General features: G+C 41.5%; 1 protein-coding gene across 1 annotated transcript in view; it reads right to left on the reverse strand.

Moving 5' to 3' along the window:
• The window catches only part of cdh13 (cadherin 13, H-cadherin (heart)), a 958,412-nt gene that overhangs the window by 387,552 nt on the left and 545,737 nt on the right, over positions 1-25,123 (reverse strand). The window lies entirely within an intron of this gene.

Consider the following 25,123-nt stretch of genomic DNA (forward strand, 5'->3'; position numbering starts at 1 on the left):
GCAGTGTGATCAAGTAATGGAACTAACGTGGAAAATTCATTTGATGCAACATTTTCTTGATTTGCATTAATATTGTATGCAGTTTCTATCCATAAGAACCAGAAAGAATCATGTTGTTGTTTTTTAAACTGAACCTTATTTACACTAAACTGCAAGGTGTGATTGGGTGAATTGAAAATCTTGTATAGACTTTGCCTAAAAGTGTTGTGGTACAGTGAACCTGAACTCATGATTAAAAGAGAAAATGCTAGAGGAACTCAGCGGGTCAGGCAGCAACCATGGATGGAATGGGCAGGTGACATTTCAGCGTGAAGATGAGTCCCGACGTAAAACATCACCTGTCCATTCCTTCCACAGTTGCGAGCATGATCCTACAACACTTGGGTTTTGCTACCTTAAAGGGTTGATGCATTGTCCAGTAGTTGAGAGTGGATGGAGATTCTGTTGATGCATGGGATCAACAATAAATTACAAATGACGGCCAAATACCTTGTTATGGTCGAATACCTTATAATGGTAGTAACTTTGTAAAAGTTTTTTTTTTTAAATTTAAGTCTTATCCAATGTAGTGATAGAGATTGTCTTTGCAAGTTTTCACCTCCAATCCAGTGTACGAGGACGTTTCAAGCCCAACGTTTGACTTACCCTCGAAGGACTGATTCTCTCATTACAGAACCCACGTTAATGTGTTATTCATCACAATATTTAATGCAGTCAGGATCAATGCTCTTTTTGTCAGAGAAACATCAAGGAAATATGTAGATTATTTTTTATATTGGAATTTGGCAGCCACATACTTTGCTATGATAATAAAAATAACCTTGAGAAAGGTCATTTTTAGAGCTTGTGAAATCAAAGTGAAAGTGAAACTACTATATTATTTGTCCATGCAATCAAAGACCGAGAACTTGTTCTATTTTCAAGCATTTCCCTTCAAATCACAGAAGCAAGTCACCAAGGAGATCACATAATGTCTTACATTCAGAGCAGTTCACTTGTATTGAATGCTCATGAAGTATAATAAGCACAAAACATTTTTTGCATTTCACAAATGAATATACCCCAGAACGCATTTGTAAATGAAAAAGGTCAACATTTCATTTGATCTGGTGAAGGAAATACCAATTAAGAGCAGTCGAGATTGTAGAACAGAGGCTAACTGTACATTTGGCCATTTCAGGCAGAATTAATATAACAACACATTCCCATAAATTAAACATGATGAGATCCATTTCTAGTCTTGCATCGGGACTTGTAAAATACTATAAAATATATAACTTTACCCAAGAGTAAGAGTTACTATATCATATTTACACCCAACATTATCTTTGTTTACGAATTGTCATAGTGCATGATTTTTGTAATCATTTTCCTCTAAACAGAATAGCAGGAAGTGTTACTTTCAATGCTGCAGACTATTATAAACAACTGGTATTTTCCCCAAAGCAAAGGATAGTTCATACACTAATTGAAACGTCTTTTTCCCTCAAGACCTAACAATACGCCATTTGTTATGTGTCTCTGGGTAGTAAAAACACAAAATCATTAGACTGTTTATCGTGAAATGTCTCTTTTTGCTCCGTGAAACCTGCAACAGATAATACACAGATTTTCAGTGATTCCAACGTTGAAAAATGTTTATTCTTTCCGTATATTTATAAAATGAACTATTTAGTTTTAAGGAAAGATATAGCACACTTTCATCTCAAAATTTTCAGATGACAAAGCAGCAAATGTAAAAAATTGTCCGGTGAATTGTATTTTCAATGACTAGAATGTTGAATTGACTGGTTAATAGTTTGGTGTGTTCTGGTTAACAACTGCCCATAGTTTGGTGTGTTCCTAACTACTGCCCCTGAGCAGTGATCAGAAGCATGCTGAAGCCCTGTTACAGATACATCTCACTGCATGGTGTCTGTGGTGCTGAGGGAAGGGACCAGATGCACTCTGTATTTGGTCCTTTAGTTTAACATCAGCCTTGGCATATGCATGCAGCAAGACCAAATTATTTTGAATGGCGTCAGTGTCGCAAATTGAAAAAGTAAGTGCAAGTAAGTGGGTATATTGTTTTCTCCTCCTTTTATTTGGTTTTAATTTAGTTTTGACATACAGTAGGTATGTTGCAAAGCCTACCTGAAGCGTCGCTGAAAATCTGTCGCTGCGGGTGTGCGCGATTTTGGCACCGTTTAGAGGGTGGCGGGTTTAAAATGCGATTTTCTCTAGGCTGTTCAAATCGAAGATGTTCAGCCTAGTTAATTATTAACAAAAAATCGTTGGAAGACCCTGTCGCAAAAGCTATTATTAGTTTTAAAGGCCTCGTATAATAGTTATAGTAGTTTAAAAATCAATCTCTAAACCCGCGACCACTGGCAGCTGTCAGGGTCGCATAGAGCAAATAACAGAAGGTAGGCTGCTTATTTTTACATTAAAAAGGGCTTCTTAAGATCCCTTTATACAAAGTTTAATATTGCGAGTAGCTCATTTTGGGCCCATTATATCCCACAGTATTTTTCTGGGCATTTGAGGCACAAATCTACCGCAATGTGAACGTTCTAAACCAGCGCGTTCACAGGATCCCATTAGAAAGCTGATTTAAAATGGACTTTAATTTACAGCAATTGAACACTAAATTCCTTCCATTTGGCCTATAAATTAATGTAAATGAGATTTAAAAATCATGTTTTATTGTGAATTATTTATGAATATTATCTGGACACTTAGGCTATTTAAAAATGTTAATCATTTATTAAGAAATGGATAGATGTTTAGATCTAGTAATTGAAGTTTGAAATTAGCTACACTTGGGTAACTGATTAATTATATGCTTTAATTCCAGGTCATCCAAGTAAGATTATTTTATATTTGTTTCAGAATGATTCAATCTACGATAACTGAAAATTTCATTCAATTCTCTTAATTTTTAAGAAGGTTATGGGCTTTTGACTGCACACGATCACAGCGTTTTTGTTATGTCCATAGAAAATCAATAGGGAACAAGATGCTAATTTGCGAGTATGAAAATGGCCATAACTTTTTAAATACTTGAGATATGAAAGTGAATTAGGTGTCAAATTAAACTTCTTTTTATGCTTTATCTGATGGGATAAATTGCAGACTTGAATTTTTAAATCTCAAAATTTTGTAACATTGCTACATACAGCGCAGAAATAAGCCCTTCGGTCCACCGAGTCCGTGATGACTAGCGATCCCTGCATACAAATACTATCCTACACACTAGGGAAAATTTACAAGTTTACCAAAGCTAATTAACCAACAAACCTGTACATCCTTGGAGAGTGGGAGGAAACCAGAGCACCCGAAGAAAACCCATGCAGGGTTTAGCTCCTGGGGGGAATGGACAGACTACATACAGACAGCTCCCATAGTCAGGATCGAACCCGGGTCACTGGCGCTGTAAGGCAGCAACTCTACTGCTGTGTCACCTTGCCGACCTATTGCTACAATTTAGTATTCTTTGAATGTGATATTTAGAAATAGTTAAAATACCCTTGACCATAGTGAGCTCTTTAGGGCCTGAATCCATCGGCCAACACCTTGTGAATCACTCAGCTTTATCACATGGTCAGATGCAAAGCCCAGTGCTCAACTTGAAAGATTAAAATATTATTCTACATTTCTGAGTTAATAAGTTGTCACGGGAGCATAATTAGGTAATTTGGGTCTACTCTGCCATTCAATCATGACTGATCCATCTTTCTCTCTCTATTCCATCCTCCTCCCTTCTCCCCATAACCTTTGACACCCGTACTAATCAAGAACCTGTCACTCTCCACTTTAAAATACCTAATGGCTTGGCCTCCACAGACATTTGTGGCAATGAATTCCACAGATTCATCACCCTCTGACTAAAGAAATTTATCCTTATCTCCTTACTAAAGGTATGTATTTTTCTTCCGAGGCTGTGCCCTCTGGTCTCAGACTCTCCCACTAGTGGAAACATCATCTCCACATCCACTCTATCCAGGCCTTTCACTATTCCGTAAATTTCAATAAGCTGCCAAAGGAGGTAGTTGAGGCTGGGACTATCCCATCGTTTAAGAAACAGTTGGACAGGTACATGGATAGGACAGGTTTGGAGGTTATGGACCAAGTACAGGCAAGTGGGATTAGGGTAGCTAGGACATTGTTGGCCGGTGTGGGCGAGTTGGGCCAAAGAGCCTGTTTCCACACTGTATCATTCTAGTACTCTATGATTCTAGAAGGTGTTCCCCCCATCCTTCGAAACTCACTTCTAAATGAAGCATCACACTCAGACAAAGTGACCACAGGTAAAGCCCACATAAGTATCTCCCATATACCCTGATGATAGCATTGTACAGAACTTGTACAATTCTGGGATGGTTCAAGCTGATGTCAAAGCAACATTTCAAAATAAAAAGAGCAGCCATGGGAATTAGAAGATAAACACAAAATGCTGGAGTAACTCAGTGGGAGAGGTAGCACCTCTGGAGAGAAAGAATGGGTGATGTTTTTGGGTTAAGGCCCTTCTTTAGACTGAGAGTATGGGTAGAGGGAGTCTAGAGATATGGAAGGGTAAATTGTGAGAACAACAGATCAAAGCAGATGATGATGAGGAAATGTAGGATCATTGTTAGCTGAGGGGAAGATGACAAGGAGGCATACAATCAGTAAAATTAATCAGGACGGTAAAGCTAGTTGGAGAACTAGTGTGTGGAAGGGACGGAGCACGAGGGAAATACTCATGCCGCTGGGATGTAAGCTGCCGAAATATAAGGTGCATTCCTCCAATTTCTGTTGGGCCTCACTCTGACAGTGGAGGAGGCCTAGGACAGAGAGGTCAGTATGGGAATGCGAGGGGGAGTTCTAGTGCTTAGCAAACGGGAGATCGCTTAGGCCTAGGCCTGAGAGGAGATGTTCATCAAAAAGATCAGCCGAGCCTGTGCTTAGTCTTGCCGATATATAAGAGCATACCTGGAACAGTGGATAAGGTAGGAGGAGACGCTACCTTACGTACCAATGAATCTCTGCGTTACTTGATTCAACCTGTTGGTTGTAATTCATGGGCACACTAAAAATACTGGCCCCATGTAGAAACAAAGGGCAGTACGTCTCTGAAGGAGGAAATTCAGCCCATTGAAGCTCTTAGATTTTAGAGATACAGTATGGAAGCAGGACCTTCGGCCAACTGATTCTAAGCCAGCGATCACGCCAAATACTAGCATTATCCTCCACACTTGGGACAATATAACATTTACAGAAGCCAATTAACTTACATCCCTTTACGTCTTTGGAGTGTGAGGGAAAACGGAGTACCTGGAAAAAATCCAAACGTTAACAAGGAGAACGTACGTACAGATAGCGCCCGTAGTCAAGATCGAACCCGTGTCGCTGCGTTGTAAGGCAGCAACTCTACCACTGCGTCGCAGTGTCACCCATTGGTTGAGCAATGAGTGACACTGATTGATTAGTTAACCAACTCGCTTTGTGCAGGTCCCATTAAAGATGAATCTATTGCACTTTCTGCAGCGTATTCTAAATCCTGATCTCTCACTCAGTCATTCCTCACATTGCTTCTGCTTTCTTTGCTGTCTGGTTATCAACCTTCAGCCATCTAAAAGTTTATTTATATTTATTCTATCAGAATCTTGACAGTGAGCAATGACTCCATGCGGTTTGTAACAAGACCCGAATCTTTTTGCCATTGTACCAACAGCCTGTCTGCATGAATCTTTCGGATTGCCAGAAGCGCTATTGTAAATGAAGCTCAGTGAAACATTATCCTGTTTTAAAATGGCTTGGCACAATTGTGAAGATATGTTTATGTTAAGGAATTAAATGAAAATAGTCACCACAAGCTATAACAAATGATAACCTAACCTTTATGACAGTCTGCATCCATACTTCAATCTCTTCCTGGAATTAGATGGCCATCACAAGGTCAGTTAGGCTTTACAATGATGCCAGGAATGTTTCAACATGCTCCATCAGCAACATCTTTCTGAGAGATTTTCATCCGAGATCAGCTTGCCAGAGAATGAACAATTTTATTTTGATTACAAAAAAATTGCAAAAGAAATGGCCAATTCATTCCCACAGAAGCGTTGAAGTCAAACTCATTGATTATATTTAGTGGAGATTGATAGGTTCATGTTTAGGAAGGGTGTCAAAGGTCATGGGGAGTAAGCAGTAGAATGGGGTTGGGAGAAAATAGATCAGCCATCACGGAATGGCAGAACAGTCACGATGGGCTGAATGGCCTAATGCTGCTCCTATCCCTTGCGGTCGTATGAAATGATGCTACATGAAGGATGCGTCTATCTCACCTCATGCATCGGTCTCACCTCCTTGAACATTACACGTATGCTTCGCATGTGTAAACAGCTGCACTTATCCAGTCTGATGAGAGACCAGGTTTGCTCATGAGTATTAAAGGGGCTGAATTCAATCACCCCCATTATTGAGCAATGGAGTTATGATGTACAATTAGCCTGAATCTATTGATTGCAACACAGGTAGCATTCCAGGTTCATGCTGCAGTCTCTATTCAATGACTTCAGTACGCAGCTGCTGCAGGTGCTATTGTATATTGTTTCAGCACTTCAGTCAATTACCATTATCCTGAGGAGTGCCTGGCACCAGCAAAGCTCAAAACCAGCATGCAAGTCCTAAAGTGGAGGTGTGTTGTGCTGCAGCAGATTCTGGTGGTCAGTCGGGGAATGGATTTGCCCTTGGAAAGAGTATAAAATTGTAGAACGTGAGAGAGTGGGATTGAGGGTTCTCAGATACTGCAATGGGTGGCTTTGTGAGGTGTCAAGCAGTCCTCCATATACAAGCTCAGTACCAAAGGTCAAGTCCTGAGGTCCTGGATACAGGTCACAGAGAGTTCAATGACTTTACACATGGTCAGGCTCAGTCAATGTATGGCCAATATAGGATGGTGCAGTGGCACAGCTGGCAGAGTTGATGTCTCACTGCACCAGAGAACCGGGTTCAATCCTGATCTCGGGAGCTGTCTGCGTGGCATTTGCACATTCTTCCCAGACCAGTGTTGGTTTCCTCTGGGTCCCACCTAAGATGGGATGGCCTAAAGAATAAGTGGGATGGGATTGCCCAATTAAACATTTGTTTTGTTACCAGTTTAGGCCAGTCAAAAAAAGCTAGAATTTACCATCAAAGGGAATGAATAAAGCATTAATCTTGTAGCACACCTTGCCGCTGTGTACGTAATGGCTACACTTGTGGATCCAACTATTATGGAGCATCTGATAGATAAAGTCACAGTTTGTATTGCAACTTGAATCTCAATACCACACAGAATTACATTGGACAATTGCAGTTCAGCTTTCCAACATACTGGAATAATATAAGTTATAATGTTTTAATTGGAATTATTGCCTTCTGCTTATATTTTTGTTCTATGCCTCATGAGGAAAATATAATGACAAGTTGGATATTATAGATCTCGGTGTTAAAACCCACGAGTATCTCATTTGAACAAAGGCGCAGTGGAACAGTTGTTGCCTTCCTGCACCAGAGACCCAGGTTCGATCCTGACTACGGATGCAGTCTGTACGAAGTTTGTACATTCTCCCTCTGACCACGTGCATTTTTTATCTAGGTGCTCCGATTTCCACCCACACTCCAAAGACGTAAAGGTTTGTAGGTTAATGGGCATTGGTAAAAATTGTAAATTGGCCCATGTGTGTAGGATAGTGTTAGTGTATGGGGTGATCGCTGGTTGGTGTGGACACATTGGGTCAAAGGCTTGGTTCCACGCTGTATCTTTAAAGTCTAATATAAAGTCTAATGTAAACTAATTGGTCATAGTAAGCTGGACAAGAGGGGCTGTATACTTTAGAGCACCATCATTTTCCTTCTCAACCTGCTCTTCCCCGGCTTCTCTCCTGAGAGGTGGTGGCATCCCTTTGTTCAAGGAGGGTAGGTTGTGCAGAATGCCCCACACTAGCATAACTTTTTGCCTGGCCAAGAATTACAGAGCTCATAGAATCAATGAACCATCAATATGAAACAATAGGAGGCCATTTGATCCAGCAATCCACAGTACAGCAATCCCATAAATCCCATTTCCCAATTCTTTCCCCACAGTCCTATCGATTATATTTCATCAAGTTCTTGTTCAATTCCTTCTTGATAGTCCTGAACCACACTGTACAGCATCCTGACAAGCAATGAGCTCCAAATCACCACCACACTCAGAATAAAAAACTTTTATGTAACATTACCTCATATGTTTAAATCTCAAGACTTTAACTCTCTCTCTCTAGTCTTTGAACCATCCCTAATGGGAAACCGCTTCCTTCCCTTTACCTTATCTAAACTAGCCATGGTTTTTCCCCTCATCGTTGTTCTTTCCCCTATGAAGAACAATCCCAGAGGAGATCTGGCAGTGAAACTGTTGTTCAATGCTGCCAATAATCAACATGGGTTTCCTGGGTTGGTGTGGCACTCGTTATATGCCCTTGTCAGTTTGTGAATCATTTTATCAGCCTTTGAAAAGTAAAGGTCACACTTTGATTTCTCATGATAGCTGAAACACAGATGGCACAGAGAGGTATCACTGATTTATGTGATATAACTAGTGCCAGAACAGAGAGTATTGACTTGCATTGCACTGGCCAAGAGGCAGAGGTTTGCTTTTGCTGAGTTATCAGGTATCTTTTGATTTGTGATACAGGTTAAATCAATTAAACATGGGAAGCCAACAGTCCCTGTAACCCTCCAACTCATTTCACCTCCTTCTTTCTTGCAAAGTGAGTAAAATAGTTGTCTCACTAGAAATGGAGACATTTTTGCAACAGTGCACTGCAAATTGTGAGATATTAGTAATAACTCAAAGAAGAAGAAGCTTGGTTTTTAAGTTTGAATTTTACATGGAAGAAACTTGATTTTTAAGTTCTAATTTACTCACAATGATTTCCCTGATAGCCAGTGGCAATGTAGTCCTTGGCCCACACTGTTTCTGCATTTGTATCTTAACTTCAAGGGAGTCAACCTTGCTTCCAAGAGGGTGTGCTAGCCACAGAAGCAGATCTACAACCTCATTTTACAATCACTCCACACTTTTACATGTATCTATATACTGTAAATGGCTCGATTGTAATCATGTTTTGTCTTCCCGCTGACTGGATAACACACAACAAAAGGTTTTCACTGCACCTCGGTACACAAGACAATAATAATAAACTAGTATTGGAAATCAGATGTCTCTCTTGTAGTTCCTTGTTGAGATTAACTGGGTGAATTGCTATATTAATCTCTGAGCAGTGAGGTTCTTCAGGTGAGACATCCCTCCCTCCTTCTTTTGGTAATTTGTCCTGCCCTGGTCTTTGGGTGGTAAAGCGATGACATGGAAGTTAAGTAACTCCACTGATAATCCAGATACAAGTTCAAGGCTACACAACTGTTGATTGTGAATTGAAATAATAATCTGTATTTAAAGCAAATAGAAGCAACGTTAAGCACGGAGACGTCAGATTGTCGTATAATACCCATCCCGTTCACAAATGTCCTGTATGGAGAGTAAATGTGTCATTCTGGATATGGTCTGGATAATATGTGACTCAAGACGCAAAATTCAATTGTTCAAATATCTTCTGAAAAAAGACTTGCATTGCAGTCAGCTAAAAACTCATATCTTAAAACTCAATTGAAAATAAATTCAGCCAGCCATATTGTAATTCAAGTTCATGAAGTTCATGAATAGCTGGTTTCCATCGAAGCATTGAAGCTGGAGCTGACCAGCTCCTGTCAGCCTTTAAAACCAGAGATACTCCAGGCACAGACAGAACATTAGCAACAACCTGAAAGCCGTGGTGAATGATCTCCTCGGCCCATCTGGTAAAAATGATTGTTCGGTTTTCCAAGTTTAAGAAGGGTGCTGGTTGAAGCAATGAATGCTATAATGACATCTCCAGTATCAACCACGTGATGCACGACCAACAGTGTTTACTGCCTACATGCTCAAGCCCTGATTAAAAATGTCCCATTAATAAATACCTGCACCACTAGTGCCATCCTAGATCATGAAAGTCACAAAAATAGCGTCAGCCTGAGCCATAACCTCAGAATAAAAGGACATACCTTTTGAAAGGAGATGAGGAGGAATTTCTTTAGTCAGAGAATGGTGAAAGCATGGAATTCATTGCCACAGCAGGCTGTGGAGGCCAAGTTACTGTATATTTTAAGGTGGGGATTGTCAGATTCTAGATTAGTACGGGTGCCACGGGTTATGGGGAGAAGGCAGGAGAATTGGGTTGGGAGGGAAAGATAGATCAGCCATGATTGAACCGTGGAGTGGATTTGATGGGCCGATTGGCCTAATTCTGCCCATCACTTATGTAATTATGAACATGAGAAAAAATGTACGCAAAACCCAACTCGTGCGGAAAACTGTGGTCAACACACAGACAGATTGCGTGTAATATCAAGGGACACCAGCTGGAGATCTTTAAATACCGTTTGTATGTTACGTAACTTGTAGGGAATACAACACAGTGGAACATTGCTTATGAAAATAATTATTCATTTCACTTTCAGCCAAGTCAAAAGAAAGCTAAAGAAAATAAGTACAAGACACAGACAAATGGTTTGGGCTGTTCAAATGACATTGTTATACATCAGAGTTTTGCTGTTGACGGATCTATCACAATATTTGTAATGTATGTTGAGAAAACTTAGATAAATAATAATTCTATAGCCTACAGGAGACAATGTACTAATACATCAGCACACATGATTAATGCTCTAATCTATATTTTGGCAGAAGGGAAATATTGGTTAGGTTTGCATGAGGTGGATACCTGTCAGAGTATTCTAAACAGAGACTGATTTATTTTGTTTTAAAGTTGATAATGCGTGCTATTTGGTTTTGGTTGAAGGCATCAAGTTTATTTTTGGCATTCAGTACTTCCCATGTTTCAGGATGGGGAAGTGTTGTAAAGGGAAGCTCAATTGACCAGAAATGTGATGGTGCCAGTCACTGGTTATACAGGAGGGTAGACAACAGAACATGTATTTCCCTCCGAAGATAAACACAAAATGCTGGAGTAACTCAGCGGGACAGGCAGCATCTCTGAGGAGAAGGAATGGGTGATGTTTCAGGTCGAGACCCTTCTTCAGACTGATGTCAGGGGAGTGTGCGCTACAGGGATTAAATGTAGTCAGAGCCGGTAAGACTGGTGAGAGAACTGGGAAGGGAGAGGGGATGGAGAGAGATGGAAAGCAAGGGCTACTTGAAGTTAGAGAAGTCTATGTTCACACCACTGGGGTGTAAGCTACGCAAGCAAATTATGAGGCGCTGTTCCTCCAATTTGCACTGGGCCTCACTCTGGCAATGGAGGAGGCCCGGGATAGAATCTGTATTTCCCTCCTTTTCCTCTCTGTTGCTCAAGCTGCTCCTGCTCTCTTCAGCCTTTCATTAGAGAGTTCCCTTTCCCGACCCCAGAGGCTGGGAGCTGCAAGAAACAAGAGACCAAACCAAAAAACATCGACAAAGACAGCAGATAATTAATCCCAGAAGTCAAGGTTTGCTGAAGGACATATGAAATAGTAATGAGTACTCCCAGAAGTGAACCAAAGCCCTTAAAAAGCAAAGGAGCAATTAATCTGGAGGGGAACATTGTTTTACAATGTGATCCCCAACATTCTTGTGGGGTGTGGGTCAGGCAAAAGGCAGGCTACATTTTTTTTAAAATGGGATCACCGTTTAAATAATACAATTGATTCTCCAGATATTAGTACACAGAAGAGTACAGCAGAGAAACAGGCCCTTCAGGCCACAAAGTCTGTGTCAAAAATAATGCCACGTTAAATTAATCTACTCTTCCTGCCCATGGACCAGTTCTGCATGTGATCCATATCCCTTCATTCCCTGCATACTCATGTGCATATCCATAAGCCTCTTAAATCCCATTATTATATCTGCTTTCACCACCATCTCTGGCAGCACGTTCAAGGCACCAACTACCCTCTGTGTAAAAAAACTTGCACATCAACTTTAAACTTTGCTCTCTCACCTTCAAGCTGTGCCCTCCAGTCTTTGATATTTCCATGCTGGGAAAAAGTTTCTGACTGTCTATCCTATCTATGCCTGTCATATCTTTGAATGCCTGCTATATCGGATTCACTTCAGGGGAAAATATACTGAATTAGAAGCCCACCATTTAAAAAAAAAAGCTCTAATGGAAGTGAATCCATGATATTTAACAGTGGGAAACAATGGAAATTCTAAAGAACAACGACATCCAGGCAAGTTCAATCTTAGACACAGAGTGGTGTGTGCCTAAAACACAATGCCAGGGGTGGTGGGGGAAGCAGATATGATGGTGGCATATCATAGGCTTTAAGATAAACACATGAATATGCAGGGAATGGTGGGATATGGAATACATTATGGCGGTGCAGTGGCGCAACAATAGAGTAGAGACCTGGATACGATCATGACTACAGGTGCAATCTGTATGGAGTTTGTACATTCTCCCTGTGACTGCGTGCGTTTTCTCTGGGTGCTCCGGTTTCCTCCCACATGCCAAAGATGTGCGGGTTTGTAGATTAATTGGCTTCTGTAAATTGACCCTAGGATGTAAAACTGGAATAACGTAGAACGAGTATACAGGTGATAGTTGGTCGGCACAGACTTGGTGGGTTGAAGGGCCTGTTTCCCACTGCATCTCTAAACATGCAGGCAGATAAGATTAGTTAAACTTGACATCCATGTTCAGCACAGACATTGCAGGCCAAATGCCTGTTCCTGTGCTGTACTGTTCCACGTTCTCAGTTTTATCCTGAGCAAAGACCTCATAACCAAGTCTATGCCAATACTCGGCTAGACCTTCCCTACACAGCCAATCCTGAATAGGGTACAAACTGTGGAAGAAAAACTTTCCTTATCTCTGAGGCCAATGGAAATTCACTTCAATTATTAAATCCTGCAGATTCAGCAATATATGCCAAACAGTGCAGTATCATCAAAGGCTTCAATCCCCTGTAACATTTGTCAGGTTGTCTGGTTTGCATTCTTAGAGGCGTACCACTGTATGGTCATACAGCACGGAAACAGGCCCTTTGGCCCAACTTGCCCATGCCAACCAAGATGGCCCATCTACGCTCGTCACATCTGACTGTGTTAGGGCCATATCCCTCTAAACCTTTCCTATGCATGTACCTCACCAAATAACTTTTAAATGTTGATATAGTACCTGCCTCACCCTTTCTCTGGCAGCTCGTTCCATGTATCCAAATGTATGTGTGAAAAAATGGCCTCTCTGGATTCTATTATTTTTTTCCCCTCTCACCTTAAACCTATGTCCCCTGGTTCCTGACGCCATAAAGGGACACAAAAAGCTGGAGTAGCTTAGCAGGTCAGACAGCATCTCTGGGGAAAAAAAATAGCTGATGCTTCAGGTCGAGACCTTTCTTCAAACTAGAATCAAGGGAAAGGGAAACGGGTGATATAGACAGTGTTATGGAGAAATAGAGAACAAATGAATGGAAGATATGCAAAAAAAGTAACGATGATAAAGGAGATAGGCCATTGTTAGTTGGAGTCTAGGTGAAAAGGAGAGTGCATCAAATTCGGAACTCTGGTATGTAAGTTGAAATTGCCACCAAACAATAATAATATAGTGGGAGGGCGATCACAGAGATTAGATTCAAATTGAATCCAGGAGCCGGGCCAACTGCATGGAATGATCCAATTAGAGAGCAGACCCAACCAACAGAGTGAGTGGGAGATCACAGCAGGTAGAGCAGGAAGGATTCTGATCAAGGGGCAGGGAATCAAAAATACATTTTTCTCTTTCTTGTCCACATATAAAGCACCAGTAAGGCACTTTTGTACAGCGCTTTTCATCTTTCCTCAGCAGTAAGTTTTAAAAACTGAGTATTTTGAACCAGTTAACATTAAATCTGAGATGTGCACTCTCCTGACATTGCATTTATGCTCTAATCCCAAGATCCCTCCATTAGGACCAAAAGTAAATAGACTTGAGGCATACATTTTCATTCCGAGTCTCAAAGCCTTTGTATATTTGGGAATTGAAATGGCTCCTTGGATCAATTAGATTAGAGTATTAGACATAATATAGAGAATTATTTCACTCCTACAGTTCATGTGTTGAAGAAAAATACTTCTCCAAATCTTGCTAGGATAAAGGAGAAAGGTTTCACTCAGACATCGGGGAATGGGCAAAGCTGCATCAAAGGATGATCAGAGGGAGAAAACATGACAGGGGTTAAGTAACTGGATTTGAAAGAAAGACGGATGTATATAACACCTTTTTAATGTATCAGAATGTTTCAAGGCCTGGGATTTTACAGTCAATGAAACACCTTTGAATATAGTAATTGCTGTACAGGAAATGCAGCAATCAATTTCATAGAGTCACAAGGTTATGTCATAAGTGATGAAAGACTGGTTAATTGTAATATGTACTGATTATCACACAGCAGCACAACAGATTTGTAAATATAGTACTCAATAGGTAACATAATAAACAAACAAAAATTGAATTAAAGGAGAAAAAAACCCAATATAGTGCAAAACAAAAGAAAAGCCCAGAGTCCCTAGTGCAACCAATCAATGTTTTGGTGGTGTCTGTAGTGTTCAGTAGCCCTATTGCTGTCAGGAAGAAGCTGTTCCTGAGACTGGAGGTCACGGTTTTCAGACTCTTTACCTTCTTCCTGATGGGATGAGTGAAATGAGAGTGTGAATCCTTGATGATGTTGGCTGCCTTTTTGAAGCAGCATCTTCTGTAGATCCCTTTGATGATGGGGAGGTCAATACTTGTGATAGATCGGGCAGCATTCACCACCTTTTGTAATCAGCTTCATTCTTGGGTGTTCGAGGTGCCATACCAGGCCAAGATGCAACCAGTCAATGTGCTCTCTACTGTACATGTGGCAAGCTGGCCCAAGACCCACCAGCAGGCCCGGACTGTCCGCCGTGGACAGAAGACCGAGGACCTGCTCGGAAGGCCCAGCTCGCACGCCACAAATTGAGGACCCGCGCTACAGACTGGGAACCCACCTGCTCGCCTGCCTAGAGTGGAAGAAGTCAGACGGAGAGCCGGTAAGCAGACTGGCTGCGAGAGGCTGTGCAGTGCGTGGATGGTAGAGTGGGCTGCTGGAGTCCCTGCAACAGCCTGGGGCACGGCTCGACTGGGCACGGTTCCAAGAAGCCAAGCACGTGGACCACACATGGCCTGCAGTGGTGGAGCAGCGGCATTGGAGCAGCAGAAGACACCAACAGACACACTTGGCCAGGCCGAGCCTGCAATGCCGCCAAAACAATGGCCTTCTTGGTTAGCTCAAGATCCCTACATTTCCAACCACTGGGATTTGAACATAGCGTCAAACAGGCAACTGTACATGGTCTCTGTGTACTACTGCTATGCACGTGCTGTATCTGAAATGCTAAGTATTTAAGTGCTTACATATAGTGATACTTGTATTGAACGGTACACAAAAGGGAATTTCACTGTACCTCAGTACATGTGACAAATAAAGTATAATACCATACCCAGATAAATTCAAGAGAGTATTTATCAACATATCAAATCTCAATCTTCAGACCCGAAACGTCACATATTCCTTCGCTCCATAGATGTTGCCTCACCCGCTGAGGTTCTCCAGCATTTTTGTCTACCTTCCTCAATCTTCTCAGTAAGTAGAGGCATGATGAGCCAGTGCAGAGAGGAGAGCCAACGAGATGGCATCCCCCCATTAATCTATTGTGGCGATAGGCAAACGGTAGTGTACAACATACTCCCAAAAAATAGCAACAAAATAAAGACGACCTAGTCAAGAATTTTAAGGTATTGGTTGAGAAATAATCACAGCCTGGGACACAGGAACCAACTCCCATGCTTTACTTTGAACAGAGGAATATTTTATGTCAGATTGAAAGATCAGATCAGGCTTCAGTTTCAACTTCTCACCTGAATTATCACAACTTGAGCAGTGTTCCTTGAGCACTGCTCCGCCTGGATTTTGTGGTGAAATCTAGAAGGACAATTGAATACCTAATCTCTGAATCGGACGTGAAAGTGGTTGCAATTGGGCCACAGGGAAACATAACTGCAAAATACTTTTGTGAGAAGACATTAGATGCAAATAGCCTTGAAAAGTTTAGTAACCAAATAATTTCAAATATTCTTACAAATGTGTGCAAATTATTTACAAAGAAATGAGATGAACAAAATGTTAGGATCCTTGGTTTCTCCCATCTCCACCTAACAAGTAGAAATGCATAAACAGTAGACACAAGGAACTGCAGATGCTGATTGACACAAAAGGATACAAAGTACTGGAATAACTCAACGGGTCAGTGAATATCTCTGGGGGACATGGGTTGGGATCCTTCTTCAGACTGATTGTGGAGGGGGTGTGGAGAAGAAAGAAAGAACGATATAGAAAGCTGGAAGAGAGGAGAGGCAGGACACAATGCCACAGGTAATAGGTGGACACAGGTGAGGGGGTTGATACGCAGATGGTCGATCTCAGTGGGGAAGCAGTGAGAGACGGTATCACAGCACTCCCATTGAAGATAGAAATGCATACCACACATCAAGCCTTTAGTGAGAAGAACAGGGAGGTCCTAACAAGCTGATAAGGCTTAAACAAATGGATCCCAAAGGCAGCATACAACCCAAACAACTATAAAATTGCAGTTTACTTCAGTGGTTTACAAGATAATAGTGGTAATTATCATAAATATATCTAAGAATTAAAAACTCAACTTATAATGTTCAACAGTGGGAAAAACATGTCGACCAATATTCTTCATTTGTTTGTAGTAAAGATTTGTGGATTCTGATACATTCTATACACATCACTTTCACTGGCATCTGATAAAAGTCACGTGAAAATATGTACTACTTTTGTTTGAAGTCGTAAAGCCAGAAGGCACAAACTGAAATAAATTGGAAGCTTTAGGCATTGTTTCCCCCACTTTACTGCAAAAAAAAAAAGTAATTTTCATCAAAATTAATGGCAGCTAGCCCTAATGTACCTGTAATAACATTGCTTTCACATTTTTCAAGTTGATAAACAGCCACCTGGACAGCATAAATGATGAAACATCAATAATCCAAGCCTGCGAACATCGTTCCAGTGTATTCCAAAGCAATACAAGTTGAATAATTTACCCTCAGTTGCCTCAAGATATAAGATTACTAGTCACTCATCCAAACTTCCTTCTGACTAGTCACTCATCCAAACTTCCTTCTGAACATGTTTTAGGTGTTCCTTTTCAAACTATGCAAGATCTTTTTGTCGTACGAATAGCTCCTGAAATACAACAGGATAAAGGGAAGGGGAATGGAGGTGCAAAATAAACAGTTTTGACAAGGTGATCAGCCACTTCATTACCCCCATGAGGCTTCATAGTGTGCAGTATGGTTAACTTCCTACTTAAACTGACTACCATTAGTCACCAAATGGTTCTTCCATCTCAACCATTATGTTTTACTCAAAGTATCAAAACATAGGTGAAGAGGCCCTTTTTGAGCTTTAAGGTAGTCATGGATATGTAAGGCTGAATGGCTTGTTTCTTAATTGTAAATTCAATGGATTTCTATATCTTATTCACACCATTTCACCCATATCGATGTTGGTGCTGTTTTTTTTAGAATCCAACAACCAGACCAACATCATGTCATAGAGGAGCTAACATTTCATTGGTTACTGCTGTACACTAATGGGCCTGTCCAAATTAAGTGACTTTTTAGGCGACTACAGGAGACTATGCGGTTGCTACATGGTCACCACATGGTCACCGGGGTGTCGCCTGTATGGCCGTGAGTAGTCTCCATAGCCGCCCAAAGAGTCGTAGCGTCTTCTGGTCACCAAAAAACTTTCAATGTTGAAAACTTTTTGCCGACAGTGGCGACCTTTGGTTTGACGCCAAATGAGCATAGCTTGACGTCGGTGTTGTCGTAGCTTGTCGCCAGGTTAATGTAGGCAGTGGCCAGGATGTCGTAGGTTGTCACCAGTTGACGTAGGTTGTCGCCCGTGTTGACTTCGGTGAATTGCAATGTCGTATTTGCCGGCATTCGCCTAAAAAATCGTCTAAGTGGGACAGGCCCATTAGTCCTGTCGCCGGTTTTTCGGCGACCTGCTACAACTATGTCAGTCGCCAGCAGTCCCCGAAAAAAATCGGCTAATTGGGACATGCCCATAACTCGTCTCTTCTGATTATCAATGGTGCAAAACACTAGCTTCCTATTTTCAGCACAGAAATAAACTATTTGGTTCTCAAATCTACACTGCCATTTCCTGGAACATTGATTTACTATTTAATCCTGACTATTATAATAGCATTTTTTCCTCAAGCAACAATGCTACATCATTTTTTTTAAGGAAACTATACAATCTTCTGGCTTGCGATCGAGATTTCTGAATTCTGCATGCATATATTTGAAATATTTCCTTCTAATAAATCAAATAACCATTTAGCAACGTGTGGGAAAAAGCACCCGTGTGGTAGGTTTGTCCGTTGTAGTCAAATTTGCATGCAGTTACAATGTCCCAAGTTCGTTTCTGGGTCTAGAGCCAAAAAGATCCCACCATCAACTTTAACCAGCTCATCTAAGCAAGCTGCAAGGAGATTTCAAACTTCCTATGGGATGTGCAGTAATGTATATGAAGGAAATGCAGATGCTAGTTTACACCAAAGATGGACACAAAATGCTGGAAGAAGGGTCTCAACCCGAAATGTCACCAATGCCTTCTATCCAGAGATGCTGCCTGTCCCGTTGAGTTGCTCCAGCATTGTGCCTCTTTCAGGATATGTAGTAGTATCCTTTAAGAACTAGTATTTCTCACACTGATTCTATACCATGCTATAGACTCATACAGAATGGCAACAGGCCTGTATAGTAAATAGCTAGGATTACTTTGCTAGAGTGACACTAGCAAACCTGTAAGTCTGGATTTTGGTCCCCTTCCAGTTCAGGTGCCTGAAGCTGCCCCTCTTATCTCAGCCACAGAAGAGATCCCAATGGTCCAAACATCCAAATCCCTGCCCCCTGCACAAATTCCGCAACCAAGCATTCACAGTCTCAAAACTTTGCACAGAGTACTGCTTATGAAAGTGGAAAATATAAAAATACAAACTGCATACATATCAATAATCTGCACAAAATGAATGGAAGGCTTTAATTATAGCTGCTACTACGGGGGAGTGTGGCTTAAAAATAAATGCGAACAGATAAAATAAGTGTATTTCTGATATCATGGATCATCATGGTAGTCAACAGAAGGCATCTTTGCTGCACCGTAAGGTAGTCAACAACAATTTTGAAAGGGCAGCAAAAATATTTTCCTTCATTTTTTTCTAGATCTTTATGCTTCAGAAATTGTAACAATATACACATAAGATAAGTTGGGAAACAGTTTAGGGATAGCCCAGGAATTCCCTAATGGCTGTGTTCTCACAACTGAATCAGAAGTAATTAGTTTAAGCCCTATTCTAGTCCCAATACAAAAAAAGTAGGTTGAATCTCCAGTGCTGTACAGAACACCAGTAAATGAGTTAGCTGATCACAATAACAGTGCTCATCCTACCCTAGCTCTATGCCAATTATCCATTGTTTGCTTCCTGCCTTTGCTTGCCTTCGGGTTATGTGAAGTACTGAAATGTGGTGTTCTTGAAAAATAAGCCCAAATGAGCCAAACCCAACAGCTTTTTGTACCACCTTTAACAAGTTCTTTGCAGGGTACCAATTATATCTTCACTTGATTACCAGCACACGTGCATGCAACATTATTCTACTCCGACAATGATTTGACCTGAATATCCTAAGTAAGTAAAAACGAATGATTTAATTTAAAATATTTGAATGTTCAGCATTTTCAGTTCATTGATCGTTGGAGTAAATACAAGTCAATACATCTGTGAAAGTGTTGTGGCATTTCATTTCAATCTGCTTCATTAATTTAAGTTTGGCTCTCATGATCCAGTCCCAATTTCATATTTATAGGAAAGGAGACCCTATATTGTTTGGTCAAATATTTCTTGAACAAGTAAATTACATTTTGAACACATAATTCTACTGACGAAAAAGTAAAGTTACTTCACTTCAGTCTTAATTACATTTATTCAGATTTTCCACGTCTTACAAGCATCCAGTCATTAGTTTGTTGACTCCTTCTATCCTCGACCTTTGCTTCATGCAATAAGAATTGTCACTATGAAGGCAAATTGGAAAGTCACAAGGTTTTTGTTAACTCGTCCACCCCCACATCTTTTCTTGATGTGGAGACAGACTGCGCGCATTACTCTGCAACACAGAGCTCATTATCTCTTGTTGGTTCCATTAACCGTGGGCACCTTCTCAGTTTGTAAAGCCTAGACATGTCCAACAAATACTAATAACCTGTCTAAAACCATGGCATCCATCATGTTGATTTAAGTAATGATTTCTTACCTTGATAGTCATCAGCTCATTAAGCAATCTTGCACCTCCAATGTGCAGATTGTTCTAACTGCTCTGATTGGGAAAAGATTGAAAATCCAACTAAATCGTCTTATATACTTGGACATTCCAGACCCTTTAGTCATCACAGTGCTTACTTTGTAAAATTATTTAAAGTATATTATCCTTAAGCAGTGATTTTTATAAACTTAAACAGGGCGGTATGGTGGCGCAGCAGTCGTGTTGCAGCCTTACAGTGCCAGAGACCCGGGTTTGATCCTCACTACGGGTGCTTGTCTGTACGGAATTCTCTGTGTGACTTGCGTGGATTTTCTCCGGGTGATCTGGTTTCCTCCCACACTGCAAAGACGTACAGGCTTGTAGATTAATTGACTTGGTATAATTGTAAATTGTCCCTAGTCTGTGTAGGATAGTGTTAGTGTACGAGGATCACTGGTCGGCACGGATGCAATGGGCCAAAGGGCCTGTTTCCGTGCTGTATCTCTAACACTAAAACTCAAAGATTTTATCACCATTTATTTTCAACTTAAGGGTATAAGACACATCTTTTCTTTTCTTTTGTGGGATGTGGGCACAATCAGCAAATTGTCCATCGTTAATTGCCTTCGAGAAAGGTGAACCACTGCAATCTTACAAAAATATATTAAAAATTGCCACGTCAGCATTTATTAATGTCACTAATTGGCCTTTAGAAGCTGGTGATGAGATGCCGACAAACGGATGCAGTCCTGGTGAAGATGCTCCAACAGCGATGTTGTGTAGGCGGTTCGTGATTTAAATTGATGAAAGAATGGCAATATACAGTATTTCCATTCCAGGATAATATGCAACTTGAAAGAACCTTAAAAGGAGGGGGAGGTGATTATGAGGAGACCTGATAGAAGCATATAACATTATGAGAGGCATAGATAGGGTAGACAGTCAGAACCTTTATCCCAGGATAGAAATGTCAAAAACTAAATTGCATAGCTGTAAGGTGAGAGGGCAAAGTTTAAAGGAGATGTGCAAAGCAAATTTATGAGACAGATGATGGTGAGTGCTTGGAATGCGCTGCCAGGGGTGCTGGTGGAGGCAGATACTATAGTAGCATTCTTAAGATACTTTTGGATAGGATCATGGATATGAAGGGCATGGAGGCTTATGGATTTTGTCCAGGCAGATATGTTGGTTTTGGTTTAGCACAGACATTATGGGCCCATTCCTGTACTGTTACTGTTCCATATTCTACAGTGTGGTTTCCACATACCTGCTGCCTTTGGTGGTGTAGCTTGCGGTTTGGCCAATACTGGAATGTAAAAGATACATAATGTAGCCACAATATGCTTATAGTGGTGGGTGGGATATCAAGGGCATGGACTGCTTCATCCTGGATGACATTGAGTGTCTTATAGAAACTTACAAAATTCTTAAAGGGTTGGACAGGCTAGATGTAGGAAGATTGTTCCCGATGTTAGGGAAGTCCAGGACAAGGGGTCACAGTTTAAGGATAAGGGGGAAATCCTTTAAAACCGAGATGAGAAGAATTTTTTTCACACAGAGAGTGGTGAATCTCTGGAACTCTCTGCCACAGAGGATAGTTGAGGCCAGTTCATTGGCTATATTTAAGAGGGAGTTAGATGTGGCCCTTGTGGCTAAGGGGATCAGGGGTATGGAGAGAAGGCAGGTATGGGATACTGAGTTGGATGATCAGCCATGATCATATTGAATGGCGGTGCAGGCTCGAAGGGCCGAATGGCCTACTCCTGCACCTAATTTCTATGTTTCTATGTTTCTCCAGTGTTGTTGGAGATGCCATTGCAGAGTAATTCATTGCACTTCTGATATTCTAGATGGTGGGAAGGAATGATGTAAATCACTCATTGCAGATTTCCCAGCCTTTACCTTTGTCATGCTGAAAAGGGTACAGAAAAGATGTATGAGGATGTTGCTAGGAATTGAGGGTCTGAGCTATAGGGAGAGGTTGCCAGCAGCGTGTTAGTTTTTATTTTTTTATTTTTTTTAGTGTGTCCTAATGTGTGTTTTTGGTGTCTCTCTGTGGTGGTGTGGGGGGGGTTAAGGGGGAAACCGTTTTGGTCGCCTCCTCCACGGAGAGGCGATTCCTTCCATGTCGCCTCCCCTGTGGCCTAACATCGAGGATCGGTGCGGCCTTTCCTGGAGACGCACCCGGGGCTTCAGCTGCGGATGCAGCGTGGACTCTTGTCGCGGAGCGGGCGAGCCCTTGCCGGGGGTCGCCGGAGGGGAGCGCTCCGTTCGCTGGCCCTTGGCAGCCTGAAACCGTGGTCTGCGGAGCTCCAGCTGGCACTGCATCCGGAGCCTGTGATCCCTCGTTGGAGGCCCGGGAGAAGAGGAAGCTCCGACCGCCGGCCTGCAGCCTACTTCTACCGCGGGTGCGGCGGGGACTTACCATCAGGAGCGGGGTCCCTCGTCGGGGACCCCTGGAGAGGAGCTCTGACCGCTGGCCCTGCAGTCTGCAGTGCTTCTGGCTGCGGCACGGCGGGGACTTTATATCTTTGACCGCCAGCCTGCGGCCTACACCAACCTGAAGCCGCTGTCTCTGGTGGGGAAGCACCGATTCAGGACTTACCTGGACTTATCTGGATTTTACCTTGTCTGAACATCTGGATGCCTGCAGCGGTGGCTGTGGAGGGTTGAGGTCCTGGCCATGGGGGAAAATGAAGGAGGATGGGCCAAATGATGTGCCTTCCACCACAGTGATGAATGCTATGGATGATGTTTGTGTTAAATTCTTATTGTTTTTGTGCTTTCTTTTTTCATTGTACCGCTGCTGGTAAATTCATTTCACTTGCACTTTATGTACAATTGACGAATAAAACTGATATTGATATTGAGCAGGCTAGGACTCGCAGAAGGATGAGGAGTGATCTTATAGAGGTGTACAAAATCATGAGAGGAATAGATTGGATAGGCTATCTGGGTTTCTGTTCCAGAGTAGGGGAATTGAGAACCAGAGGATACAGGTTTAAGGTGAGGGGCGAAAAGGATTAATAGGAACCTGAGGGATAACCTTTTCACACAAAGGGTGGTGGGTGTATGAAACGAGTTGTCCGAGGATGTAGTTGAGGCAAGTACTATCGCAACATTTAAGAAACATTTAGACAGGCACTTTGATAGGACAGGTTTAGAGGGATACGGGCCAAATACAGGCAGGTGGGACTAATGTAATTGAACCGAACGGCCTGTTTCCATGCTTTGCAATTCTAGGACCAAGCTGATCCAGTGCATTTACAATGCTGGCATTTTCCTGACATTGTGACAAAAGGCAGGAGAAATCTAATCCAATTGTTTAACAAACAAAGTAAACTCAGCCTTCAGCAAATTGATGGAAGGTGTTAATCTCGAACAACAAATGGCTTTAGATTTCAATGTACCCTAAATTCAAAAGCTAAACTCTGAATGTGATGTGAGATTGGTTTCTTTTGATATCAAGTGGTTATGAAATGAGTGGGCATGAAGAGAAAGAATGTCCACTGACACAGTTGTATCTAGTACACAGGTCTACTATACCTCTCATGATTGTGTACACCGCTACAAGATCAATCCTCTTCCTCCTGCTCTCCAAGGAATAGGGTCCTAGCTTGTTCAACCTCTCCGGAAAGCTCAGGCCCTTGAGTCCTGGCAACCAAATATCCTATAGCGGAGCTATAAGATCTTTGCTGGCAACATTCTCATAAATCTTCTCTCCACCCTTTGCCAAAGGCTCAGCTCGTTCTATCAGTGTCCTTATACCATGCATGAACAATTACATTTGCTGAAAAATGGCTTATTTTTCACGACAATACTCCCAACATTCTGTATAGTTTAGTTTAGTTTAGAGATTCACCATGGAAACAGGCCCTGCAACCCACCGAGTCCACGCCGACCATCAATCATCCGTTCACACAATCTCTTATCCCACTATCTCAGCCACTCCCTACCCAATTGGGGCAATTTTTACCGATGCCAATTAACCTACAAACCCACACGCCTTTGGAATATGGGACGAAACCAGAGCACCAAGAGGAAACTCATGTGTTCACAAGGAAACCATGCAAACTCCGCACAGACAGCAACCGAGGTCAGGATCGAACTCAAGTCTCTAGGACTACCAATTATTTAATCAAATAATTAATCGAATGGATTTTAATCCAGTCAAATTGAATAATTGGTTACTTCCCATTCAGGAAGTTATGTGATGAGGAGAGTTTGTTGCATAATTAAATCAATTTGGTTGATGTTCAGGAATGTAGAATGATTTAGAATAGCACATGTGATTAAGGCATTGCATCAAAACAGAAGTAATTCTGGTCCATTTTGCTCTTCTTCCAACATGAGATAAATAAAGGTAAATAAAGGACAACATGATAATGTTGATGTTTAAGAAGGAACTGCAGATGTTGGAAAATCGAAGGTACACAAAAAAGCTGGAGAAACAGCGGGTGCAGCAGAATCATTTGAGCGAAGGAAATAGGCAACGTTTTGGGCCGAAACCCTTCTTCAGACATGATAATGTTGATGATGTTTTAATTTCATGATCTTTCATACTATACAATGTTTAGAATGGTGTAGGAAGGAACTATAAATGCTGGTTTACACCGAAGATTTTTACAAAATGGAGAGAAGGAATGGGTCGAGAATGGTAAGGAGTTAAGGGCCTGTCCCACTTGGCAATTTTTTCAGCGACTGTC

The sequence above is a fragment of the Leucoraja erinacea genome, chromosome 17, assembly GCF_028641065.1.
Source record: "Leucoraja erinacea ecotype New England chromosome 17, Leri_hhj_1, whole genome shotgun sequence".
NCBI lineage: Eukaryota > Metazoa > Chordata > Chondrichthyes > Rajiformes > Rajidae > Leucoraja > Leucoraja erinaceus.